We start from the raw sequence: 25,670 nt of genomic DNA, 5'->3' as shown, positions 1-25,670 counted from the left end.
GAATATTTTATAAGTCCTATCTCCCAGAGACATCCTAATATAATTAGACATTAGCACAAATCTTAGAATTAATAATAATAATGATAGTGGCAAATACTTAAAGAGTGCTTTTGATGTGTTGGCTTAAAATCAGCAACAGTACTCTGAGCAGACAGAGAGGTACACTCAGGTTTAATTAGGTGCCTTTAACCAGGTCCCCCCACATTGTTTCCTTTGTAGTCTGTGCTCCAATAGCACCTAAATGACACACAGGTCCTCAACTACCCTCCGTCCTTTCACGCTTCTACACCTTCACGCACACAGTTCTCTCTTCCTGGAACGCTGTTCCCTTCTTGTTGGCACTGGGAACTCCTACTTGCCCCTTGGGGTTCTTCTTGGCTGTTGTGTCACCTCCCTGAGAAGCCATCCTAGACCCTCTTAGCCTTAGTTATTCATCTGTTTCTCCACCATGCCCCCAGACACCCCGTCCTTACTTGTGCAATACACGTGGAGTGGTCATTTTCCCTTCATTAAGGTATAAGCCTCATGAGGGAAAGGACAGTGCCACCTCCGTCTTTGCAACGAACAACACCTAGTGAAATGCCTGGACGAGAATGTTCAAGAACTGAGCTGAGATCAAAGGGACAGCAATGAGGTACATCGCAGCGTGGCTAGTGGTGGAGTTGAGGAAGCCCGCTAACTAATGCTCCACCCAAAGTCTTAGACATCCGCAAGTCCTCCACTGAATGCTCCCAAATTTCATCTTCGCAGCCTCTGAGTCTGTAATTTTTGAGCTTGCACAATGGCTGTAACAGTGTTGTGTAAGAAAAAAACAGTCTTCCCCCTGTGTATCCCCTTTACTCTGACACTACCATCACGCAACACTTCCGACACCAGCTGTGTGTGGGTTTTCCCCCACAAAGCAGTTCTCTGGGACACCCACTGGGTGTCCTACAAATTAACTCAATTTTGATGCTATCTATCAGGAGACAGCATCGGATCTCACAGGCGAAGGGCTCAGCCCCACAAAGCTGTCCCCACCCTTCGTCAGACCACAGACGCCAGTCCCAGGTTGTCACCTGTGCTTCTGACCACCTGCTATAAAACCGAAGTTCCCATGACCTCCTCCTTGGGTTTGATTGGTTTGCTCGTGCAGCTCGCTGAACTCAGGGAAACACTTAGGTTATCAGTTTATTAAAGGATATGATAAAGGACAGAGATGAAGAGATACCGAGGGTGAGGTCTGGGAGGGTCCCAAGCCTGGCAGCTTCTGTCCCTGAGGATCTGGGGTGTGTCGCCCTCCTGGTGGATGTGTTCACCAACCTGGAAGCTCTCCAAACCCTGCACCATTGGGGTTTTTATGAAAGCCTCCTCACACAGGCACGATCAACTATTAACACCGTTTACAGTCCATCTCCCCTCTCTGGAGAACGGAGAGTGGGGATTAAAATTTAAAAGTTCTAATCATGTCTTGGTCTTTCTGGTGACAAACCCTGATCCAGGAGCCACCCAGAAGCCCATCCAGAGTCACCTCAGTAGAACAAAAAAGGTTCCTAGTGTTCTTATCACTTAGGAAATTCCAAGGGTTTTAAGAGCTCTGTGCTAGGAATGCTGATGAAGACCATATGTATCTTCCTGTTAATAAATCAAAATATCACAAGTGTGCTAAGCACAAACAGGGTAAAAGGGAGACATAAACATGGCTATTAAAATGGATAAACAAGGTCCTGCTGTATTCAATATCTTATAATAACCCATAACAAAAGAGAATATGAAACAGAATATACATGTATAACTGAATCACTATGCTGTACACCAGAAACTAACAACATTATAAATCCACTTCAACAACAACAACAAAAGGCTTGCTGTGGGTTCCAAAATCTTTCCAGCATTTTTTCTTGAAACCGGAAACCGTCTCTGTGAAGATGATGCTAGAACACTGTCAGAGCAGGAAGCCAGGCATGGAAGAGCACGTACTGTATGATTCCAGTGACAGGAACTGTCCAGTACAGGCACATCTATAGAGACAGGAAGCAAACCCGTGTTTGCCAAGGGGGTAAGGGTGAAGGTGCTGGGGAGGGAGGCGTGACTGCTGATGGGTCCGAGGCTTCTCTTGAGGTGATGAACTGTCCTAAAATTAGATTATGTCCACGAGGGCGTAATTCTATAAATGCACTTTAAAGCCATGGAATTCTACAGTTTAAATGGTATGGAATTTTATGGCATGTAAATTATGTATTAACAAAGCTGTTAAATGTTTTTACAAAGATCCTATAAAAATTATTTCACTCCTACCAATTAAAGTAGTTCTTTGTTTCTCTTTCTTTTTTTTTTTTTTTTAATCTCCTTTCCCTCCCCAACTTTTGGTTGGTCCGTTGCACCAATGCAAGCCCTTCCATTATTGTCTAAGACTAATTTTACTAATAAGGAACACATGTACGCATTTGAAAATTACAAAGAGTACTGAAAAGCATAAAGTGAGAAATAAATGCTTCCATCTCTCTATGAACCTCTGTCCCACACTCAGAAGTAACTGTCACGACTTTCTCATGGGTCCCTTTCGAAATTGTTTATACACTCCCAGCCTGTGTCCATATGGTGCCTATATTTTTACACAAATTGGATCACGCTCTATTCTGCACCTTGTTTGCCTCATTTGATGGTGCATATTGGGGATCTTTGTGTGCTGGCAGGATAGACCAACTGCATCTACTTAACCGCGGCACAATGTTCACTGAATATTTATGCCATATTTATCCTTTTGGTTCCCTATTAAGATATTGAGGTTGTCTCCAGACGTGAGTGGTCTTTATTTTGTACTTTTTTTGCTATTACAAACTATACAACAATAAACATCTTTGTGTGTTGGTGCATGTAGGGTAATTACTAGGAAGTGTTCCGGGGTTAAAAGCCATGTTCCTTTGATAAGGTCCTACTATACAGCACAGGGAACTATAGTCAATAGCTTGTAATAGCCTATAATGAAAAAGAATATATATATGTATATAACTGAATCACTATGCTGTACACCAGAAATTAACACATTGTCAATCAACTGTATTAAAATAAAAAGCCACGTGCCTTTGGATGTGACTAGGTTGCCCTGCAAAATAATGCCCTTGCATACAATCTCATCTTCAGGGGATGAGCTGAGAGAGCTGGTGTGGATTTTTAAAACTCTCTTAGCCCAGAATAAGTTCCACCATCTCTCACCCCACAGCCCCGCCCACACCCAGAGGTGACATCAGATGAAGAGTAAACACTTCCTGTTCTTAAGCTTTTGATCAAATTAAGCTGTGTCCAAGCACTTAACAAGAATTAGCTTATTTACTTCTCAGAATAACCCATTGCTATGGAGGCTGTAATTACCCCATTTTACAGAGAAGAAAACAAAGACTTAGAGAAATGAAGTAACTGTCCTGACCTGATATTTCTAGCAGGTGGTGGGACCATGTATCAACCTCAGCACGCAGGCTCCAAACCAGGGGATGTGTGGTGCCCTAATTTGGCAGTCCTTCAGCCCAGCCTCTGATAATGTCTTCTTTTCACAGCAGAACCATCTCCACCCTCACCCCGTGTGCCACACCACCCACCTCCTGAGCTGAGTCCTAAAAGTGCCAGCCCAGTGCTCAGAAGTCAACCAAAATTCCTCCTGGTGGTTGGTCCAGCTCACAGCGAACCCAGGAAGAGCCTCAGCACACATCCTTTTTCATGTCCTTCGGCATCTGCCTGAGCTGCATCTCAGTGATGTGCTGGGACCTCCACTTCGGAGGTCCTCACACTCCTCCCAACTTCTCCCAGCCTCCCAGCTCCCAGTCCCTGCAGGATTCTGGCTAGCTGAATTGCGGGCTTTCTGAAGGTGAAAAATGGTCATCCTCAGAACTCCTCCACCTCCTATCAGACACTCCACATCAGCTTTTGTTCCTGCCGCTGCCTTGATATTCACCGTGGCTTCTCACTGGACTTTCTCCTAGTGCCTGCAGGGTGGGTCTGCCCACCAGCATCTGATTTTTCTCAGGAGTGGAACTGGTTCTAAGCCCATCTATTCTTGGTCTGCTGTATTTGAGTGGTCCCCATCTGTGAGAGTTCCCACGTGCCCCATGCCCCCGCTTCAGAAATCAGAGGCAAGAAATGTCATTAGGTCTTCCTAGTCCAAAGAATGGGCTCCTCCAAGAAGATGGGCAGTTTGAGGAAGGATGGACAGGCAAGAAAAGATAAAGTGAGTCCATTTCTAAGGCATCCTATTAGCGACATTGTAAGAAGTTAAAAAGTCCTCACTGGAGTCCTCATGGGTATTTCCCATCAACAGACCAAAGAGATGAGGGGCTGGAAATCATGGGAACTGACGAAAGGCTGCCCACCTTGTGCGAGCCATGGGAACACTTAAACCACAGTTTCTCATCTCCAAATGCAGATGGTGATTCCCGCTCTACCTTCCGCGTGAGCTTGTTGTGAAATCAAACAAGTTATGGTTGGTGGTGAAAGCGGTTTGTAAATTCTAAAACAGTGGTCGGTAATGAAGTAGTGCTGATTTCCTGAAATTAATTTGGTGTTAGATGAATTAGAAGTCCAGAGGTGACACACCTGACAAGAAATAAACATCTTTTTGTTAATCAGCATAATTTTGGCTTGGACTTACATGGTACTTAAGTGACTCTTTTTATATATATATATTTTTTTTGTTGAAGTATAGTCAGTTTACAATGTTGCGTCTATTTCTGGTGTACAGCATAATGCTTCGGTCATCCATGAACATACATATATTTGTTTTCATGTTCTTTTTCACCATAAGTTAGTACCAGATATTGAATATTGTCCCCTGTGGTATTTGTTGTTTATCTATTTTTATACATATTAGTATCTGCAAATACTGTTTTACGAGTATGCTGATCATCATATGTTTTAGATTCTTTAGAACAAGCTGAATTTTTCTTTAAAAAACAAAATGGAAAAGCATTTTGAGAACGATGGCTTTGGTCCTAGTCTAAGTCTATTCGTATTTCTGCTTTAAAAATTAAAAGAGAAAAATATCTGGGGAATAATTAACTCGCATCCGGTGGGATATTTACCCCCTGATGGGGGAGGAGATGGAATTGGGGGATTTGAAGCAGTCCTAAGAATATAATACTGTGCTACTGAGCTACAAAAATCCTGCCCGATTTGTAAATTTGTGTTCCCATGGCAACGCAAGTGTGTAGTTAAATAATCCTCACTCAGTATAGGACTGAATTCCAGCAACTCTTCCTAAACCTTCATCCTATTCTAATCCCACAGCTGTTGCCATGGAAATGATCAGATAAGATTCAGTCCTGGCGGCAGATGGGCCTGTGGTGGAAGGTAAGTCCTGGCCTACTTACATAGCCTCCTGAAATATTAGGTTTTGTTTTGATTTGTTTTTTTCTTCCCCCCAATCTTTGAATCACAGAAAGCAGCTGTCTCGCATGAGAGGTTAATGTAGCATGATGTCACGAAAGGCATTCGTGGGCCCTGGGCATCTGGAGCAGAGGAGAAAAAGCTGATTTCAAAATACTGCTGAGGAATGGAGAAACTGGGAACGCTTTTCTTGGACTCATTTTTGGAAATTTGCTCTAAGAGATCATCACACCAGGAGTTCTCTCTAGGGAGCCGGCATCTCAGAAGTGATTTCCCCAGGCTGTGTCCCCACCCTAGAAGGAGGGTAGGTCACACCAGGCCACTCCCTAGGCTTTGCCAGTGCAGGAGGGGTCAGTTCATTCTTCATTGTTCAAAATGAGTTTCATTTTTCACGGTTGATGGGAGTTTATAGTGCGCCTCCAGGGCTCACTCTGAGTGTGTCAGCAATGTTCTTAAAATTTTGTGGTGCCTCCAACAACATCCTTTTATCGTGTGCATTCCTGCAGACAGATTGTTTGGGAAGACCTCAAATTTTTAATAATTGTTTCTAACAATATCCTGGTGAAGTTGTGTTTTGTTTAAAATACAAAGAAGTAGCACCTGTCTCTTCCATTTGAATAGTGTGATTTCCTAGGTTGTAATGTCTTTGACAGATACTTCACTTAGGGGGATTCAGCTGGCCCCCAAAGCAATTGTGCCCTTCATTGAGGCAGTCCCCTGCAATGTGTGAGCCCCGGTATGTCATGAGAACAGGGCAAACTTCAGAGGCAAATTTACTGAATCCTAGAAGTGGATGGGACCTTAGAGGGCCTTGGGCAATTCAGTTAGTGGGAGCAGTTTTTGTTACGGAAACGACAGGCCAGTCAAGAAACAAGCACCACTCGGAGGGTTGGAGTACTCAGATGTATTACGCCGGCGGGCTCAGAGGGGCTTCTGCTCCGAAGCTCTGAGCACCTCCAAGCATGAGGTTTTATAGAGTAAAGTACAAGCTTGGGGTATTCGGCCAATAGGCATGGAACAGCTTTAGCAGCATTATCATCACAAAAGTGGAGGCAGGGAGGCAGCAAACCAACATTCCAAAGCCAGATATGTATCTTTGAAAACTCACCTGGCTAGCAAAAAACATGAACAGCAAACCAACACTAATTAACCTAGATTTACAAGTTAGTCCAGCAGAACTCAGATCAGTATTCCAATACTTAGATTTGTGAGTTATCTTGTTAGCCCAGCCCAGCCTCTCCTTCACATTCCTAGACTTGTGAGTTATCTTGTTAGACCAGCCCGGTTTTTCCTTCACATTTTCAGATGAAGACCCTGAAGCCAAGGTTGCCAGCGCCTCATAGTTTGGGGCTTTGTGCATTTGATCTGGAACCCTTCCAGCGCTGTCCCCGGTGTAACAAAGGATGCAAGTGTGCCGGCTAACTTTACTTTCATTCTCCGTATCCCGGGCAGCTCCGGCTGGATTCCTAGAGTATAGTTCTTGCTGCTTATTCCCTTTTAGCACTTTTACTCACGCATGCTGCACACCATTTCACAAATTTTCACTTACATGTAATATGTCGAATAAACACCCACTGACTTAATATAGGTATTACATGATTGGAGACAGTGCAGAGTGTTTGGAATAAGAAGCCGCTATCAAACTGTCAATACTGACCTTGTTCTAGATGATTCCTTTTGCCATAGCTACAGAGAAATAGAGCGGCAACTTTTAGAACCTGTTAGCACTTTCTGGGCAGTCTGTATATTAAAGGTGGTTAAGGTTACACTTTGCAATGACACGAAGTAGAATTTCATTCTTGCTCTCTCTCCGCTCAGCTTTCATAATTGTAAGTGGTGTTGAGGAGAGACAAGAGCCGAATTATTTCTTACATGAAGAAAAGAGTGAAAAATTCAAACTGAAAGCTTGCTGTTCTCCAGCGGACTTCTGTGGTTCTCGCCGGTGCTGCAAGGTTGCAGTCTCTGTCACTGAGCAAAGGTGTCACCTACCATTCATGCCCACGCAGAGCACGAGCCAACCCGGGCAGCCTTCTTGTGCCCAGTGTGCTTTTCTGATCGTTTTTCTACTCCTCGAGGTGTCCAAGCTTTGTGGACACCCTGTTCTCCAGAAGCTGAGGTCTATCTAATTTTAAAGAATACTCTTCGTGTGCAAGAACGTGTACCTGTTACTGTGGTGGTGAACTGTGTCATTTCCACAACCGTGAGAAGTTTGGAGCTGGAAGTTCACAGTTACTTGGAGGAAAACCATCCCAGATGTGGCCATGTCAAACGTCCCTCTAAAAATTCTCCCTCTCCAGATCCAATCAGCTTCCAAATCCCCACTAATGCACATCTGAATATCTCTACATTTCACCCTCTCCCAAGCCACCGTCATCTCTAAGACAATTACAGTAGCCTTGATGCCTCTATCAGATCCCCTCTTAGCCCCATTCAATGCAGGACCAAAGCAATGTTTTAAAAAATCTAAATCTGATTGTGTCACTGTCTTGTTTAAAACCTTTCAATGACTCATCTCAGCCTTGGATTAAAATCCAAAACCCTTAGCATGGCTCTGCATGAGTAGTCCCCTTCCCACCTCCCCAGCACAGTCTGGAGCCACCCCCTCTGCCTTTCCCAGGCCCCAGCCACACACCCAGGTCCCCACCATGCCCATCGCGCTCCCCGCTCTGCCCCTTGCTCCAGGCTGACTTCCACTCATCCTTCAGCCTTAACTGAAATGTCACCTTGCACTGTGTACACATATTTAGAGGAATTTACCACAACCTTTGATCACAGTCTAATGAGGGTGACACACACATATGTGTGAATGTAAATTAGTGAGGTCACACCAAACACACTTCTAAGGTACATGGATTCAATTATACGAATCCACCCCACCCCACACACAAAAAGACATTCCACGCATCACGTTTTATGCCACAGGATGTCAGCACGATTTGGGAGATCTAAATATTCTATGCCCTCAGTCAGGCTGGGTTCCTCCAAGCATCTTTCCATAGTGAAGCTGAGTCTAGTACGTGAACACGGGTATTTTTTTTTTTTTTTTTTTGCATCGTGGACCTTAACTCAAGCCACCTACTCCATCTAATGTTCGACTAAAGCGAGGATGATCGGCTTCAGTGCTGGAGGGGACAGAGGTTGGAAGTAGAATTGGGTGGAGGGAGGAGCTGAGCTGCACTGCAGCCTCAGGAAAGCCTCCAGCCAGTCCCACGTGGAGCTTAGAGCTGGGCTGACCCTCCAGAGTCGCCCTGAAGTCGCTGAATGACTGAGCATGGGTGAGTCATCTGAGGGGTCGGAGCCTCCTTGTCCTCACTGATTAAATGGGGGCTAAAGCTGCTAGGTTGTCTGAGAATTAATTAAGAGAGTGCATCTGCAGCACCTAGCATTCACCTGTTACCCAGCGAGCCTTAAATAATAGTTATTATTCATCAGTATTATCATTCAACCAGCCTCTACTGCCACGGAGTGAACCGTAGCAGCATCTGAAGCCTAACATCCTCTAAGGCTCACACTATGTAGAAACAAAGGTCAGGAAGAGGGTGTGCCATTTGTCAGGACCTCTCAGCCAATCCGTTTTGAGGTGTCATTTATTGAGCATGTACTCCATGCCAGGGACTTTCCTAAATAATCAATGGGCCTTTGAGTCCCCACACTGAGCGGCCATTGGATGTAGGAAGCCCCAGTCACGGGGGTCTCTTTGATGAAGAAGCTCCATTAGGCTGAGGTCAATTCCTGGCAAGAAGTTCGGCCATGAGCGGTTACAGCAAGCTGGGGAAGTGAGTGTCTTTGCCCTGAAGGTGGTCCCTGGGGGGATGGAGAGCAGAAGATGTTAAGCACTGCTTGCTTCACAGTAACTCCATCCTTTCCCATCTTCAACAGGTGCTGAGTGGTGGAGAAATGTAAGCAGCATCATCCTGTCCCTCCAAGAAGGAATGACATGAAATTTCCTAAGGATGAGGATACATGACCATTTTGCCCTTAGGAACAAGAGCGGTAAACAGAGATGAGTGTCCGTATTGGAGAGTTTCACGGCCCTGGGCTGGGCTGGGCTGGGGCTACTTGCTCCCCTTCTTATTTTTAAAAGAAGCCATTTGTCCTCAGCTGAAGTTCAGCAGTGAGCAGCAAAGAGGCTCCCAGAGCTCCAAGCACTCACTGAGCTTTTGTCTCAAGCCACACAGAGCCGCAGCTGGGCTCGGCTGCAGGAAGGATGTGTCCTTGAGACAAGTCTGCTACCTGGTCTCTTACAAGAATCCAGGTGCTCCCTGAGTCAGCTGCAAGCTACTCGCCTAAGTGGCAGTGCTTATGGCAGTGATGACGGGCTCTCCATCTCATTGTCCACCAATTACACACACCAGGCACAGGGCAGTTATTTACAGAAACTCTCTTCCTAATAAACTGTCAGTGCAACCACAGCTCTTCAGCCACACAATACACTCTGTTTTTCTAGGGTTCAGCCCCCACATTCTCTCCCCTTCTCTCTGCCCTTTGTCTCCTGGTTGCAGCGCTGTGGGAACACCTCCTTCCATGAAAAGGATGAGGTGTGACCTTCTCAAGTATGACCTTGGCACCTGCCCCTGTCTCACCATACTGTAAACACTAGCTAGCCCAAAACATTTACATGGTCAGATCCTTCACTTTTAAGCTTATTACAGATTTGCACAAAGCTCCTACATCTTCCCAAAGAAACTGTAAAACCCTTGTCACATTTCTGGAACTTCTTTCCATTTGGGACCAACCTGCCACGGAAATCTCATTTTTTTTCCCCAAAGCCTGACAGTGCCATATTGGGGTCTGGAAGGAATCCAGAATCACAGAGGCACTTAAATTGGGCAAACTTTCTGAGAATAGAGTTAGCTAAGACATTTTTTGTTCTTTTTAATCTCACTGCATGAAATCTCTTGTCCCTCAGAAGGAGAATCTGGGAGCTTCTTGATGCTCACGTATCTTCTTTGAAAACTAAAGAGACTCCAGCTTAAATTCATTTCTTCTGCCCTTACCACTAACTCCCATTTCCAATTATCCCTTCATTCAAACATTCAGTAAGCACCTGCTGTTTGCCAGGTTCTGTCCTGTCTTCTGGAGGCGTGGAGATGAGAAAGAGAGACATTGTTTATGCCCTAATGCCGTCCCAGTACAAGACAAAATACAGTGAAGGATCGCCCCCTGGAGTTGTGCACATAAGAGGTCTGCCCACCTTCAAGGACCTCACTTCCTAGACTACCAATCGCTGGCTGCTTGTGGATACTGAGCACTTGAAATGTAACTGAAGGACCAAATTTGTAATTTTCTTTAATTCCAATTAACTTAAATTTAAAAACCAGTACTTGATCCCATTACTGGAAAACTTGTAAGTATGCTTGGAACAACTCAGGAACATGAGTCTCCTTTTTGAACCCTAAATGTTATGAAATATAAGTATAGACCAAGTATTTCTGATGAAAATTTAACATCCAAACTGAGATGTGCTATAAGTGTGAAATACACACTGAAATTTCTAAAGCTTAGTATGGAAAGAAGAATGTGTGTATATATATACACACACACATATTTATATATATAATATATACATTTATATAATGTATATATTTATTATATGTTGAAGTGATAATTCATTGGATATATATGGTTAAATAAAACACATTATTAAAATTAATCACCTAAGGTTTTACTTTTACTTTTTAAAATGTGGCTACTAGAAAATTTACAATTACATATGTGGCCCCTGTAATATGGATGATAGTGCTCTAGAAGGAGAAATAGATAAGGAGATAGAAAAACCGAAGTTTAATTGAGTAAGTGTGAGGTAGAGAAGTAAGGGACAAATAGGTGGGGTATCCCATTAAAGGGATGGGTAGGAGCTCGTGGGCCTAAGAAATTAAAGAAGAGAAATAAGAGACTCCCAGTCAGACAACTTGACCTATGCAAAGACTGGGGCACAGAGATGAACCTCCTACATGGAGAATGTAAATGAATTCAGATTTTTAAAACAATGGGACTGGTGATAAAGGCAGGCTGAGAAATTGAAGGACCTTGTGCACCAAATTAAGGGACCTGAGCCTTATTCTAAAAACAATGAGCACAGATATTCAGTTTTGTGAGGAAGGCCTGGATCGCTAGGAACTTCCCTGTAAGAACTGCTTTTGCTACGTCCCATAGATTTTGTGTGGTTGTGTTTCCATTGGCATTTGTCTGAAGTTTTTTTTTTTTTTAATTTCCTCTTTGTATAGCACAGGGAACTATATTCAATAGCTTGTAATAACTGATAATGGCAAAGAATATGAAAAAGAATATATATAGATGTATAACTGAATCACTATGTGGTACATCAGAAACTAACACAACATGGTGAATCCAAAACTATACTTTGATTTAAAAAATAGACAATGAGGAGCCATTGAGACACTTTAAGGAAAGAAATGACATCTTCAGAGCTACATCCTAAAACTATCTCCCTCGCGGCCATTTGGAGAATGGATCGAAGCAGGTGACCCTGTAAACCTTCCATCACATCCAAGAAGAGCAAGACTGAGACCCAGGGGTCCTGCAGGAAGGGAGTGCAGGGGGAAAGGAAAGGAAGGAACAATCCAGTTTGCTGGTACAATGTGAGGATAATGAAGTCATTCAGAGATGGGAAAGAAGGAATTTGTTATTTATGTTCATGTTACTACCTTTTTCTGAAAAAGAGCTTGTTCTTCTTAGATAGTATAGACCAAACCTGTGAAAACAAACACATATGTTTAGGAAGGCAAGTTACAGCCAGAGAACCCTGAAAATATGAGCTTCTGACAAACCGAATCAATTAATTTATACCCTGTGGCATGAAACATGCAATTACAAAAAGAAGGAAAAAAAACTGGCCATGTTGCGAAGACAGATTTTCCAGGATTACATCCAACTTCGACATTATTTGGAGCCTGTTTATTTGACTGCTCTGGGTGGTCAGACCTCACTTTCCTGTTTCTGGCCTTGGGACCCTTTGTGTCAACGGCTGTTTCAGCTCTTCCTTGGGACTCTCATTATGTTCTGACTTCACTATCAGTTCAAACCTCAATTCATTACTAATTTACATTTACTTCCCTACCAGGAGGTCAGAGGTGTTTTGTTTTTGTTTTTGTTTTGTTTTGTTTTTTCTATGAGGAAATATATATTGCTGTATTTCTGTTTTTCCGTGAAACACTTACCACTTGGGAATTATGTATCATTCTGTATCTCCCAAGAAGAATTAAATGCATCAGAATCTAAGATATGTAATATGCCTCCGGCGTCTTGGGAGCATCATGCTCTAGAAGCATAAAATAGAAATACAGACTTAGAAGCATCACAGGAAATGCCCTGCGTATAATCAACACAAATGGTAACCAGCTATCAGGCAGCTGTTTCTTGGAGAGGTCTAGGGGCAGGAGTCAGGTGGCTGGGCCTCTGGTCCTACTGTGTATTGGCCTCTGTGCCAAATGGGCCATTCACCGCATGGTTCTGGGCTTACACTTCCTGGTGTATGAAATTAAAGCCATAATATTTGCCCTCTATACCCCCGGGGGCTGTTGGGAGAATCAAAATAAAATATTGTCTGTGAAACCAATTGGAAAGTAGGTACTTTGTGCTGTGCATCACTAGAACTGGCAAGTGTTTGAGGACAGTAATTAGGATGATGGTGGGGGGCGCCATCTTGGACTTCTCTCTCCAACTCCAGCATGTACGTCAGCCTATGGCCCATCACAGGCACTCAATAAATATTGTTGAATGGAACCATTCTTTCTCAGGGGGTTCTTTTCATGACACTGTTTTGAGAGATCCTCCCCCCAACCTGACACTTCATCCTTTCATGAATTCTCAAAGCTGTCTGTCTTCCGCTCTGCTACATGTACCTTAATCTTTGATTTTTCAAGGCTGACTTTCTATGCTCCTTTTTCTCCCAGACCCTCACTTGCAAACCTCACTTGTGGGCTGAATGCTGCCTGCAATTTGGTCTCCTCTGTGGCTTTCTCTGTGTGCCTGAACTTGTTCCCTGCCCCACTTTGAGTTCTAGGAAATCTGTGGCCTCCCTTTTCCCTTACAGATCCACAAATGACTTTGAAAATTTCAGTTCTCACTGAAATACTTCTGCTGCTTTTTTCTACTTCTTTTTTTCCCCGTATCAGCAAATCCTTTGCCTTATTGTCAGTGAAACTCTTTTTCTCTCTCTTTTTTTACACAGTTCAACTTACGCACCACTATAATCTTTCTCATCACATGGTTGCCCTTTTGGTTAAACCCATTATTTTGACACAGTTTACAGCCTCTTTCCCTCCTTACCTTCAGAACCTTGGCTCTTATTTAATGCTAGGTTTCACATGGATTGTTTCCTTCTGAGTTGGAGCCATTTTTGATGCCATAGTGTTTTATGATCACAGATTATTTGGTCTCCAAGAACTTCTACAAGCACAATGCATCTTGCAAAGAGCACGAGAGATAAGACAGACTGCCACTGTAAAAGCACGATCGGTGCTTCCGGGAAACCTGAATGGCATCACAAGCTATTCACTGAAGTACTAATTAGCCCTTTGTCTCACCAGATGGACTGTATTTCAAGGCATTGTAGGAGGGTATGTTCTTTCATATATTTATTCAGGTTGCTCACTGCTTTGCTCAGTGTTAGCTCATTGTTCCAGGCCAGCCTGAGGACAAAAAGAGATGATGAGGAACATAGTTGTAATAGTAACAACTAGTATTACTAGATGCTTCACCAGATAAGCCAGGTGCTCTTCCAAACACTTTATATGTGTCAACTCATTTTACCCTCCAACAATCCTATGATGTGGGCACAGTGGGTATCCGGATGTTGTATATGAGAGAGTTGAAGCATTGGGTCTAAATAACTTGCCAAGTTACACTGCTAGGGATGGAACATAAAGAAGGACATAAAAGCCAAATTTACTTCACAGGTGTGTCTGCAAGAGGTTGGTCTGTTCGTCCCAGCGGACTCACACCATCTCCCAGGATGTATCGGTCAAGGCAGTCCCTGGCATGCGGTGATTGTGTCCAGTGTGGAAGGGAGTTGTGAAGGCCAAAGGGAAATGCATCCATGAACAAAAATTGCTAAATAAAAGAGGCAAAACTCGTTTTATGAACAGTTGTATGAAGATCAAAGTTTCGGGTTTCCTGCCAGAAAGTATGCACCAAGCCCATGGGACAGTGGTGATTTCTGATGGAAGTACTACTCTCCTAAGTCTGTGGGCGGCGCAGGTCAAGTGGTAGCTGCCACTTCACACTGGTGACCAGAGGGACACCAGATCAGGACTCCCTGTCATGGTTCTACAATCCACAATGCCTGGACCTGCGATACCGACTCCATTGCATCTTCACCACCTGTCATTTCTTTCTGTTTCCACAGAACACTTCAGACTGGTAGGTAGGGGATGGAGGAGAAAGGAACTGATTTTCACAGTGGAATATACATGCATGTTAAATCATCTTATTCTTCAAAAACATCAAAAGTCATGAACTGAATAAGGCCTTCTACCAGGAGATTCACTGCCATTACTCAAACATTTTTACACTACTCAGTGGCGGTTTGCCATCCATGAACATCATGACAACCATTCCTGCAGCCTTTTCCAATCGTGTCCAATTGGTGAACCCCCCACTTATTATTTAGGTTCTTGCTCATTCAATACCTCTTAGGAAAATCTTTCTTTAGACCCCCCAGGCCCTATGAGATGCACCTTTCTCTCCTTTGTTTTTCCTTATTATAGCGGCCACCATATTGCATCATAATCCTTTCTTCATTGCATTGCTGTCAGCAGACTGTGAGTGTCCATAGCACAGAATCTGTTATAGACCTTCAATACTCAGAGCAAGAGGATTACCTTGCAGGAAATATTCAGTAAACATGTGGATAGATGAGTCAAAACATGAATGAATAAATAAATAAATGGGCCAACCCTCAACCTACCTTTCCACTATTTTAAATTACCTCTTCTAACCATTGGTATATCAGGGTTTGATCAGAAAAACAGAACCACGATGAATGAAACAGAATAAAAGATTAATTATGATAACTGGACCTTACACAATTGTGAAATCTGATTAAGCAGTCTTGGTAAAGCCAATGCTTCTTCATCTGATGCTAAGGCTGAAGTCAGCAGTGCAGGCAACTAAGAAGGAAAAGTGGACATGACGTGGGTGAAGCAAGGACAAACTGGACCCCAGGAGAACAGACTGGAGCACACATCTGCCTCCATTCTCAGTAACGCAGGGGATATTGGTGGCTTTTTTACCATGGGGGTGTGTGTGAACCCTGGCCAAGATTCAGAGCAGCTGACAGAGGAGATCCAACACAAGCTGAAGGGCAGGCTGCTCCCTGCCAACAAGGCAAGCTGACAGATCACGGGCTAAAGCCATGCCTAGTATCTGACACAGACTTTCCAAATATGGCACTACATTCTCTCAGGCCCCACCCTAAGCAGGAACTGAGGAATAGGGACAGGGGATCTGGGAGATGCAGTTCCAAGTTAGCTAAGCTGACGCTGTGTGAAGCCACCACCATAGGCACACTACCATAGCCGGCCCAAAGTGAGACCCAAGGCCCATTTTGAAATTTGAATTTCCATCTCAGTTGCAGCCCATGCAAATGAGAAGGAGATAATTCGGAGAAAAGCCAGAGAGTGCAATCAGCAGGCAGCCCTGGCAGACTGCATTATTAGCTCCAATTTCTCACAGCGCCCTGCAGCCACACCCTGCAGCCACACCCTTGATGGCCTCACAGTGGGCAGGCTGTGCTCTCCTGAGCCTTGACTTTGGGTGCGGCTGTGAAACTTATTTTGGCCTATAACACATGGGTGGAAGTGATAATGAGGTAGACTTGAGCCTAGATCTTAAGAGGTCACCCGTGTTGCCACTTGCCCTCTTGCTCTCTTCTGTCTCTGCGAGAAGATCCTAGGGGAAGTATCAGGAACACATGGAGCAGGGCCACCCAGCCCCACTGCAGGTGATGGATGACATGAGTGATGACAATTCATGCTTGTTTAAAGCTCTGTGTTTTGGAGTTGTTTGTTACACAACAGTAGTTAATCAATACAACTCAAAGCAGAATGAAGAGGAGCCAGTTGGAGTCCTCTCTCTGAGCAGCTAAAGCTTAGCGTTTGCATGAATATCAATGCCAGCCACACAGTTCTGCACTTCGCGGCAGACCTTGTGTTTTTGTGCAGCCTCTGCAACAGTTTTTGTGCAGCGAGCCACAGGGAGCAGGGAGTGTGTGCTGTGCGGCTCTCAGGAAGGAAAGAAGACATCTCTGATGTGGACCAGCTCTGGCCAGCCACAGCACACGAGGGATGAACTCTGATCAGTAACCAGAGCCTGCAAATTAGGCGAAGCTGAAGCGAAGGTGTGCACAGAGAAGGTCAGGACTTGGTAAGACTCGTAGTTTTTCTAAAGTGGTTTTGTTTTCTGGGGTGATTTAGCAGATGGACAGCTGAGGACTGCACGGCTGCTGATGAAACAGCTTCTTCTGATGGCTCCCCATCACCTGCAGGATAAATACCAGGTTCTGCAACAGGACCAGTGAGGTGCTTCCATGACCTGGCTTCCCTGTACATTTGGACACCTCTCTCCAGCCCTTGCTTTCGCACACCTGTGAATTCTCTTTGCCTAGAATGTTCTATTTAGCAGGCGCCTACTCATTCTTCTGAGGCTATCACAAATGCTCTATTTTCTCTGCCGATTTCCCACCCTTTGACCACTTGCAGCCTCCTAACCCACCCCTAGGCGGAATGATCACTCCTCAAGTACTGTCTTTGCTGTGTCGCGGCTTCCTCCACTGAGTGATGGCCTCCAGTGGGCAGGGACTGGGTCTCCTTCACCACTATGTCCTTCTTCAGCGTTTAACCCAGAACCCGGCACAGGAAAGGTGAGCAGTAGATTGCAGCTGCTGAGATTCAGTTGCTAAGACACACTCTGAGAGGACAAAAGTTTTCTCTCTGCTGAAGCTTGTTTGCCATCCAAAAAGGTGACCTCCAAGGGGCTTGTTAATTATCAGTGGATGCCACAGCAAAGATGTGAGTTTTTTTCAATTCTTTTCAGAAAGGAGGTCAGCTAGGAATAAGAGAAGAGCCTGAAACTTAAAATATACCTAAAAATCTCAAACACATAAAATGGCTAAATTCCCAACTAATGTAAAATAGCTTAACAGAAACCCATTTTAAATGGGCCACTTAAATAAATGCTGACAGGACATGTGCTTATCAAAGGTTTTCACTTGGTTTCAGATCCTTCTCTCTCAAACATCTATTTTTTCCCTTCTTCCAGAATCCTGTCTCATTTTTCAAACTTTCAACCTGTGAAAAAGCTGAAGCAATGGTTTCTTCTTCCTAAACTGACAATAGGGGAGTCAAAGCAGTACTTGAGCCAAGTAGCAGAGAGGCCGCCTCTTATTTTAGTTTCAGATTTAGCAGGAATGAAATGCTGTCATCGACCTTCATGCTCTTTGCCCACAGCCAGCCCTAATCATCTCCCATGTCTAGGGTTAGCCTTACACTGTATCCAGGGGTACCGGTTCTGAGCACTCTGCAAATAGCATTTCCATTTGGCCATTGTGTCCTGTTAGGTGCTGTCAATAGGGGGCGCTAAGGAGCAGGTGTGGGACTGCAGGAGGGAGAAAGAACTTGCTTCTTCACCTCGGTAGCAGCAGCTCCCTACTGTGGCAGCAGATGAATCCACTTTTCAAGTGCAGAAAACGGCTTATTGCATATTGCACACCCAACCCCACAGACCCCAGATGCAGCCAAGCAACATCCCCCATAAAGGATCTGAGGTTTAATCCCACAGGAATCCTCCTCTGAGTTTTTAAGTTTTGAAAAGTTCCAATCTTTTAATTTTGTTCCTCCAGCCCTGGAGGTGCTTCCTACTTCTGCAGTCGTGACACCTTGAAGTCTTAGAATTGTCTTTTTTTTTTTTTCTCTCTCTCTCTCTCATGTAACTAGGTAACAACTTTCTATCTTGCTAATAATTCTTGATATTAAATTCTGTTTAAATAATTGATGTGATTTCTGTCTTGTGAGTGGACCCTGGCTGCTACTGGCTGGTGTCTGAAAATGCTTCAGCTGTGTTCCCTCCTCTGCATCCACAGTGAGGCTGTGGTACCCATGTGCCTGTTAAGATGTCCTGATTGGCAGGCTCCATGCATACCCCTAGATTCCCCTATTGGGTTCTGCGTCACCCTTCCTGAGATGTTTTCATGCTCTTCACAGGCTCCAGTCAGCGCTCCAGCCCCCATTCTGATCATGGGGAGTCCCATGATTCCAACATCCACCCTTGTACCATAGTTCACAGCCCTCTGCTCTGGTCTTCCTCAAGACTTTTCAAACCTTTAAGCCTGTGTTAAGTTCCCTGAATGTTAACAACTGGCTCAACGGGGCTGGGGGGAGTCCTATTTTATAGCTTTTGTTGATTTCTGTGGTGTGTAAATCCTCCCACCACGGCCCGTTCCACTGAACATGTCATTGCGAGGAGAGGCAGCATAACCCTGCATTACACGGCAGTTCATCATAAAGGTAAAATAGACGTAAATAATCTCAAGAGCATAAATGTTAGAAACATAGGAAAATAATTTTAAAAAAGATGAGTTTTGAGTATTTATTTTCCTTTGTTTTTAATACAATGTATTTAATTGTCATTTTACTTACTTTCATTTCTAATGTCTCTGTTTGACAACCAGATCACAGAATTTCTGAAAATTTACCAGTTAGCTCCCCCCAGCCAATAAGAGCTAGTCCTGGGATAGCACAGTTCAGAGCTGCACCCACAAAGGGTCCCCACTACCCTGTGCATCCAGGACAACCACCTCTTTGGGGTTCAGTATATCCAGGCTCTCATGCTCCTTCATCCCATCACCCCAGCCTCGTATCTCAAATATAAGCCAATGATTTGGGGGAACAGCCTGCAAAGCATACATAGTCACCTCAGAATTCCAGGAACCCCAGCCTCCTACCATTAGGAAAGGATCCCTCTATCTTTACCCAAAATTTCTTCTGTGCAAAGTCTTCAGCTAACTTGAGAAAGAAACCACAGAAGAGGACAAATCAGAAGAAAAGCAGGGGCAGGGGACAATTTGGGGCAGTGGGATTTTCTACTTTTGGCACTGGATCCTAGGCCTTGGTCAACGGTAAATAAGACCTCCCAGGACTCTTACCCCAGTGCGAAAAATCCCCCACAGGTCTCGTGAAGGCCCACTAGTCTTTCCAGCAAACGTGGTCTCCCAAAATCCCCCAAGGTCTTTACTCTCTTAGGGATTCAAACTCAGGAAATGGAGGTCAGGTTCAAATTCATTTTCCTCGCCAGTATCCACTAATATCCCTATTTCTCTCACTTCCTATTCATTTTCCTATCTCCTCCACTTCTCAATAGCGCAGAAAGATCTCCATTTCCCTAAGGCTGGGAATTTGAGGAGTAAATCCAAGCAAACTTTTCCTTTTGGCATTCTGCCTGCCTTTGCTGAGTCAATTGACAGTGAGGATCTAGCTGTTGTAAAGCAAAAGTGGAGAACACAAAGAGAAAAGCCAGTTAATATTTCTTTGATGACTTCGTCAATCTCAGCTATAATAAATCATGATTGTAATGTGAAACCTTGCTTCAATTCTTGTACTTATATAATGAAAACCCTTGCACTGGACTCCTCTATGTGTGCAGTGTCTCTCCTGAAATGTTTCTGTGTACTGGCTGTATCTCCGGGACCTCTAGGACCAAAAATACTTGGCTCCATCAAAATCAAAGGGGTAAAACTTTAACCAGACTTAATACTTGAATAATAAGATAAGTTATAATTTTGAATAAATCCCAGAAACAAATTAGTTGCTGATTTTGCAAGTCAGGATCAGCTAATGTTTTTAAACGCTGCACGCTAGGCACTAAAATAAGTGCCAGCTATCCAAAGAGGTAAGCACTCTGTTACACCCATTTTACAGATGCGTATATGGAGGCACTGAATTTAACCTTCCTGAGGTCACACAGTAATAGCAGAGACAAGAATTGAACCCATTCAGCCTGTGTGTACAGCCTCTTCACTTAACCCTTGTGCTACGCTGACTTCTTTAGTCAAAGCCACTGAACCCTTGCTGCCAAGAATCTTCTGGAGTCTGAAGCTGCAATGAAGAGTCTTGAGAATTGCCCCACCCTCCTTTCCTGCCCCATCTTCACACATTCTTACTCCTGATTTCTGTCTCGATTTATTTGTTTTGAGGATTTAATCGTTGATTCGGAAAACAAGGGAGATGTCATCTACTGGACACCCCTCCCGAACTCTTCTGACTTGTGATCTCACAAATGAAAGAGTCTAAGCTGGATGTTTGATTTTCCCCCCAAAGGATACCAAGGGCTAATGTCCATGGGGTACCTACCATGAGCTGAGAAGTGTTAAATTCTCAACATGTTGTGGTCAATCCCATCATTTATCACATTAGCCCCTTTTTACTCTTAGAACTATGCCCGGATGTAGGTTTCATCATCAGCATGTTTACCAAAGAGGAGACTGAGGCTCAGTAAAGGTTAAGTACCCTGAAGACATCCCACAGCTAGGCAGCGGCTGAGCGGAGATGCAAACTCCAGCACTGCCCTTCTCTGACACGCTGCTTCGTAACTGCACTGCGATGATGGAGAGAAAGTCCCCAGGCACGCATTACTCGAATCACACTTAACTACTGCAGAGCCTTATTATGCATTTTCATCTTCTTAATGCTTTCTAATTAAAAAGGAAGGGAATGGCGATTTTTTTTGCTGTGTATCTTCCGTTTTCTCTGAGTGGAAAGCAGAGGGCCCCCAACCAGAGCCTTTGCGTAACAGAGCTCATTGTATTGTAATCAGCTGTTTAAGTGCAGAGTTCTCCCAGGTCCCTTTTAACTGGAGAGAGTTAATTAACAACACAGCCACTAATCACTTAGCTGTGCTTAGTCTTGATTACAAAGAATATGTGAATGTACTTAGTCACCTAAAAGTTTAGCAGTGTGCCCGTACTGTAGCAGGCTTTAATTAATGGTAACACCAATATTATTATTCTTACTTAACATCTGTTGATGCTTACTAAGGGCCAGGTACTCTGCTAAGTGATTTCTGTTTAACCCTCACAAGGACTTTACTCTGAAGCAGACATTATTACTTTTCCTCTCCACCTTGCCCGTGAAGGTTAGGGTGAAAATGGAGCTGAGACTTGAACCCAGGTGTGTGCAACCCCAGCGCCCCTTCCTCTGAGCCTTGATGCCCCCGCGTCTTAGGAATGGCGGTAATACATCATTTCTTTTAATATTATACCAAGACACTCCTTTACTCATATAACAGAGCTCAGACTCATCACATTTCAGAAACTGAAGAAACACCCTTACGACAATAAACCAAAGCTCCAGACCATTTGACTGTAAGTAAGGAAACCTCCCCAAGACCTGTGAGTTTGTGTCAATGGCAGCTGAGCCCAAGGCAAGTCGTAATCAATCCTCCCAGCTGGTGCCCCTGTGACTGCGACCTGGGTAAGGCGGGATGTTGGTGGCCTCTGCGTGGCCAAGAGCAAATCCAGCTGAGTGGTACAAGCTATCAACTCTTCTACTAAGACTGAGCCTTCACTGCCCAGGTCCTTTGGGACCACGATCAGGTGGGGTGGTTGGTGGGAATCGAACCAAGGACTTGGGTTTAGAAGACTGACATCTGTGAGCGTCACCGTCCTCCCCTCATCCCCTCTCCTTTTTGTATAGACGACTTCACAAGCTCTCTCCTCTGCCTCGAATATTTGTTTATGCCCATAAAATGCCCCTCCCCAACTCCCAAGACCCTTTAAATGTCAGCTTTAAAACTCTTTTTTTTTTTTTTTTAAACGGAATCCCTCCTAATCCCCAGAAGAGGCTGTATCTCAGCTCCCCGGGCCGGGGAGCCCTCTTGTGCGCATCCCCACCATGAAGGTTTATTTGTGTCACTGTAGGTTTAATATCTGTGGCCAGCATCTAACTGTAAATTCTGTCTTATTCTTGGTTCTATCTCTAGCCTAGTCCAGAGCCTGCCATATAATTGACACACAAATAGTGATGGTACCAGTGTCCTGGGGCTGCCCTAACAAAGGGCCAAAAACCGGGTGGCTTAAAACAACAGACATTTATTGTTACGCAGTTTGGAGGGCTAGTGGCTGAAGTCAAGGTGTCAGCAGAGCCAGGCTCCCTCTGACAGCTGGAGGAAAGAATTGCTCCCCACCTCTTCTAGCTTCTGGTGTTTGCCAGCAATCCCTGGCTTGCAGACCTCCCTCCCGGCACGTGGCTGCCTTCTCCCTGCGTGTCTTCACATCTTCCTCCCTCTGTGCATGGCTCTCTGTGATCAAATATCCTCTTTTTATAAGGGTGCCCCTCGTGTTGGATTAGGGCCTTTCCTAACGACCTCATTTTAACTTGCTTACGTCTGTAAAGAACCTATTTCTTTATAAGGTCACATACAGAGGTCCAGTGGGTTAGAACTTCAACATCCTTTTTTTTTTTTTAAAAGGCTAAACAACATAATCCATAATAGTGATTAAAAGAATGAATAAACTAGCTTGGGCATCTCTCTTAAACTTCCTGTGCTACAGTTTTTCTCATCTGTAGCATGATAATAATAACACTTGTTTTGATCCTACATATATTTTTTGAGATGAAAGAAGTTAACGGCAATAGAATGGAGCCGCCTTCTTCCCACTAGTAAATTTGATTTTTCTGGCCAACATGTTTGGGGGATATCGTAAGTGTAATTAGACCAAATTTTAGGCGAAATCAGAGTAAGATTTATGATCAGGAGGGTAGACGTTGTATATTATGCAGAGTGGGAATTTCTCACCCCCAAGCCTGGGTATGTGATGTGAAGAGGGAAGTGTACGAGTAGGGTAATGGAAGTCACCCTTGGGGCCATAGGGGTAAGTAGGGGGACTTTGAGATTAGACAAACCTGAACTTGAATCTTCCTCTGTGCCTTATTTTAGCTATGGGATTTAGTCTCTCTGAGTCTCAGTTTCCTAATCTCTAAAATGGGTTAGTAACCCTTTATTAATCTTATCTAAGGTAATTAGGGAGATTTAATGAAGTTATCTTTATATGCACTTAGCACAGCATCTAGGGTATAATAACTAATCATTAAATGGTAGACTATATAAGATACACATATGAGATACACACACACACAAACACACACACACACACACACACACATATACACATATGCTAACAATCCAGGCCATGCAATTGCCACAGTGATGTGGCAAATTGGGACTAATGAAGTATGACCTATGGTGGCGTTTATTCAGAACAGTCAGCCCTGTGGTCCTCAGCAGTCTCTCCAGCTCAGCCAGGCGAGAACTGTGGACTACCATCCTCTGTTCCTGTGTTCCTTCCCTTTGCTGTTGGTCAGCAGACCCCCAAGAAAGGACGCAGAACCCGTGAAGGTATGAAACTGTGTCAGTGGTCAGTATCCTGACCTCCTGGGACAGATGTGAATGAATTTTCACGTTTGATGCATGAGAGCTTCTTTCCATAAGAACAGAGACAAAAAGATGAAAGCAACTCTTCTAAATGCTTCTGGCCAAATCTCAGCTTGCACTTTGCCATCAAGGAAAAATAAACCAAAGGCGTTGTCTTAGATGCTAGGAATTTTAAGGCATACTTCAGTGAAGAAAGGCACTATGGGCCAGAGTTACAGCTGCATTGAGAACAGGACAATGGCCAGAGTGGATGAGTGTGTTAGTGCTGAAAGCCGAAAATTCTGCACGGGCCATTTGTCAGGCTCTTTGAGGTCCTGGGTTCCATTTTGAAAACTACGTTGGTATGGTGTTTTGGAGTCCACGAGACCTTGATTCAAATCTTGGCTATGCCACATCCTAGTCATGTGACTATGGGGAAGTTACTTCACCTCTGAGTCTCAGTTGCTTCAACTGAGAAGTGGAGATGACTCCCATCTCCTAAGGTGGTCAAAAGGATTCAATGAGATGGATGTGCAAAACGCCTAGCACAGTGGCTGGAATAGAGTCAATGCACAATAACAGATAATCAGCGGCACTGCCTGTCAGAGGAAGAACTGAGTAGGGGAAACATGCTAGACCTCAGTTCAAATGCCAGGACTCAAATCCTCAATCACTTGCTGCGGGATCTTGGGCAAGTTAACTTCTTTGCACCTATAAAATGAGAGTCGTTATGTATTGCCACAACCCATGATCCACAATTTCCAAATCCAGAAACTTCAGAGAACCAAAAACTTTTCTCCCGGTGGGGGAGGGGATAGCTCAGTGGTAGAGCGCACGCTTAGCATGCACAGGTCCTGGGTTCAATCCCCAGTACCTCCAATAAAATAAATAAATAGACCTAATTACTCCTTAAAAGTTTTCTCCTAACTCTATTGATGATAAAACCTGTGTTCCACTGTCAGGGCGCTATTTCCAATCAGTCTCTATCCTGCTCGGTAGAAATCTTCCCATTGACAATGCAGTGCAGCCCTACACCTCGCTGGGGTTATTTCATTATATCTAGTATAGGAGTTGAACAGCCTTCCAGAAAATTGAAAACTTCTGAATTCTGAACACCATCTGGCCTCAAGGAGTCTTAGACCAGGTGGTGTAGATCTGCATGTAGAACCCACTTCATAGGGTGGTGGGCTGATGGGACCATCCACGCACATAGTGCAGATGCATATGGAGTGGGCTTGGTGAGTGAGAGTAGGGCACAGGGCACAGAGTTGGCACCAAAGTACAAGGGTCTGAACCCCATTCCACTTCCTTCCTGCATGACCTTGGATGAGCTGCATAACCTTTTTCAGGTTCCCCATTGTGAAATGAGGAAGGTGGCCATGACACTAACTAAATCAGTGAATAAATGCAAAGGACTTGAGAAATTGCTTGGGACATAATAAATACCAATAAATGTTAGCTATTATTATAATTATTCCACTTTTACATGTATATTAAAATTACTCTTTTATAAAGGACATGACGTTACAGCAAAATTCAGAAAACAAGGCAGCTCAACTTGTGTTGGTATTCCAAGAATTTTACAGAGAATAGAAAGGTTACCCAGTGTATTCATCTAAGCTAACCTTTTGTGCCTTCTTTAATCGGATTAACTTTTCATTAAAATGGTTTTATTTTATTTTCACATAATGCTCTTGATAGATCCCCACCCCCCCAAAAAAATTCTAAGACTAAAACAAGAACAAAAGTGTTATTTCTTGCTTCTACCAACACAAGCTATTTTAGAGGGACAGGTGAAGAAAGGAAGATTGGAGGAACACCCAATAAGGATGCTGTCCCAGGTGTTGCTGGACTCGGCACTTGTCTCCGTTCCCTTCTGATCCCTGGGG

Source organism: Camelus bactrianus, chromosome 27, assembly GCF_048773025.1.
Source record: "Camelus bactrianus isolate YW-2024 breed Bactrian camel chromosome 27, ASM4877302v1, whole genome shotgun sequence".
Lineage (NCBI taxonomy): Eukaryota > Metazoa > Chordata > Mammalia > Artiodactyla > Camelidae > Camelus > Camelus bactrianus.
The sequence above is the reverse complement of the archived record's forward strand: the minus strand, read 5'-3'. Positions refer to the sequence as shown.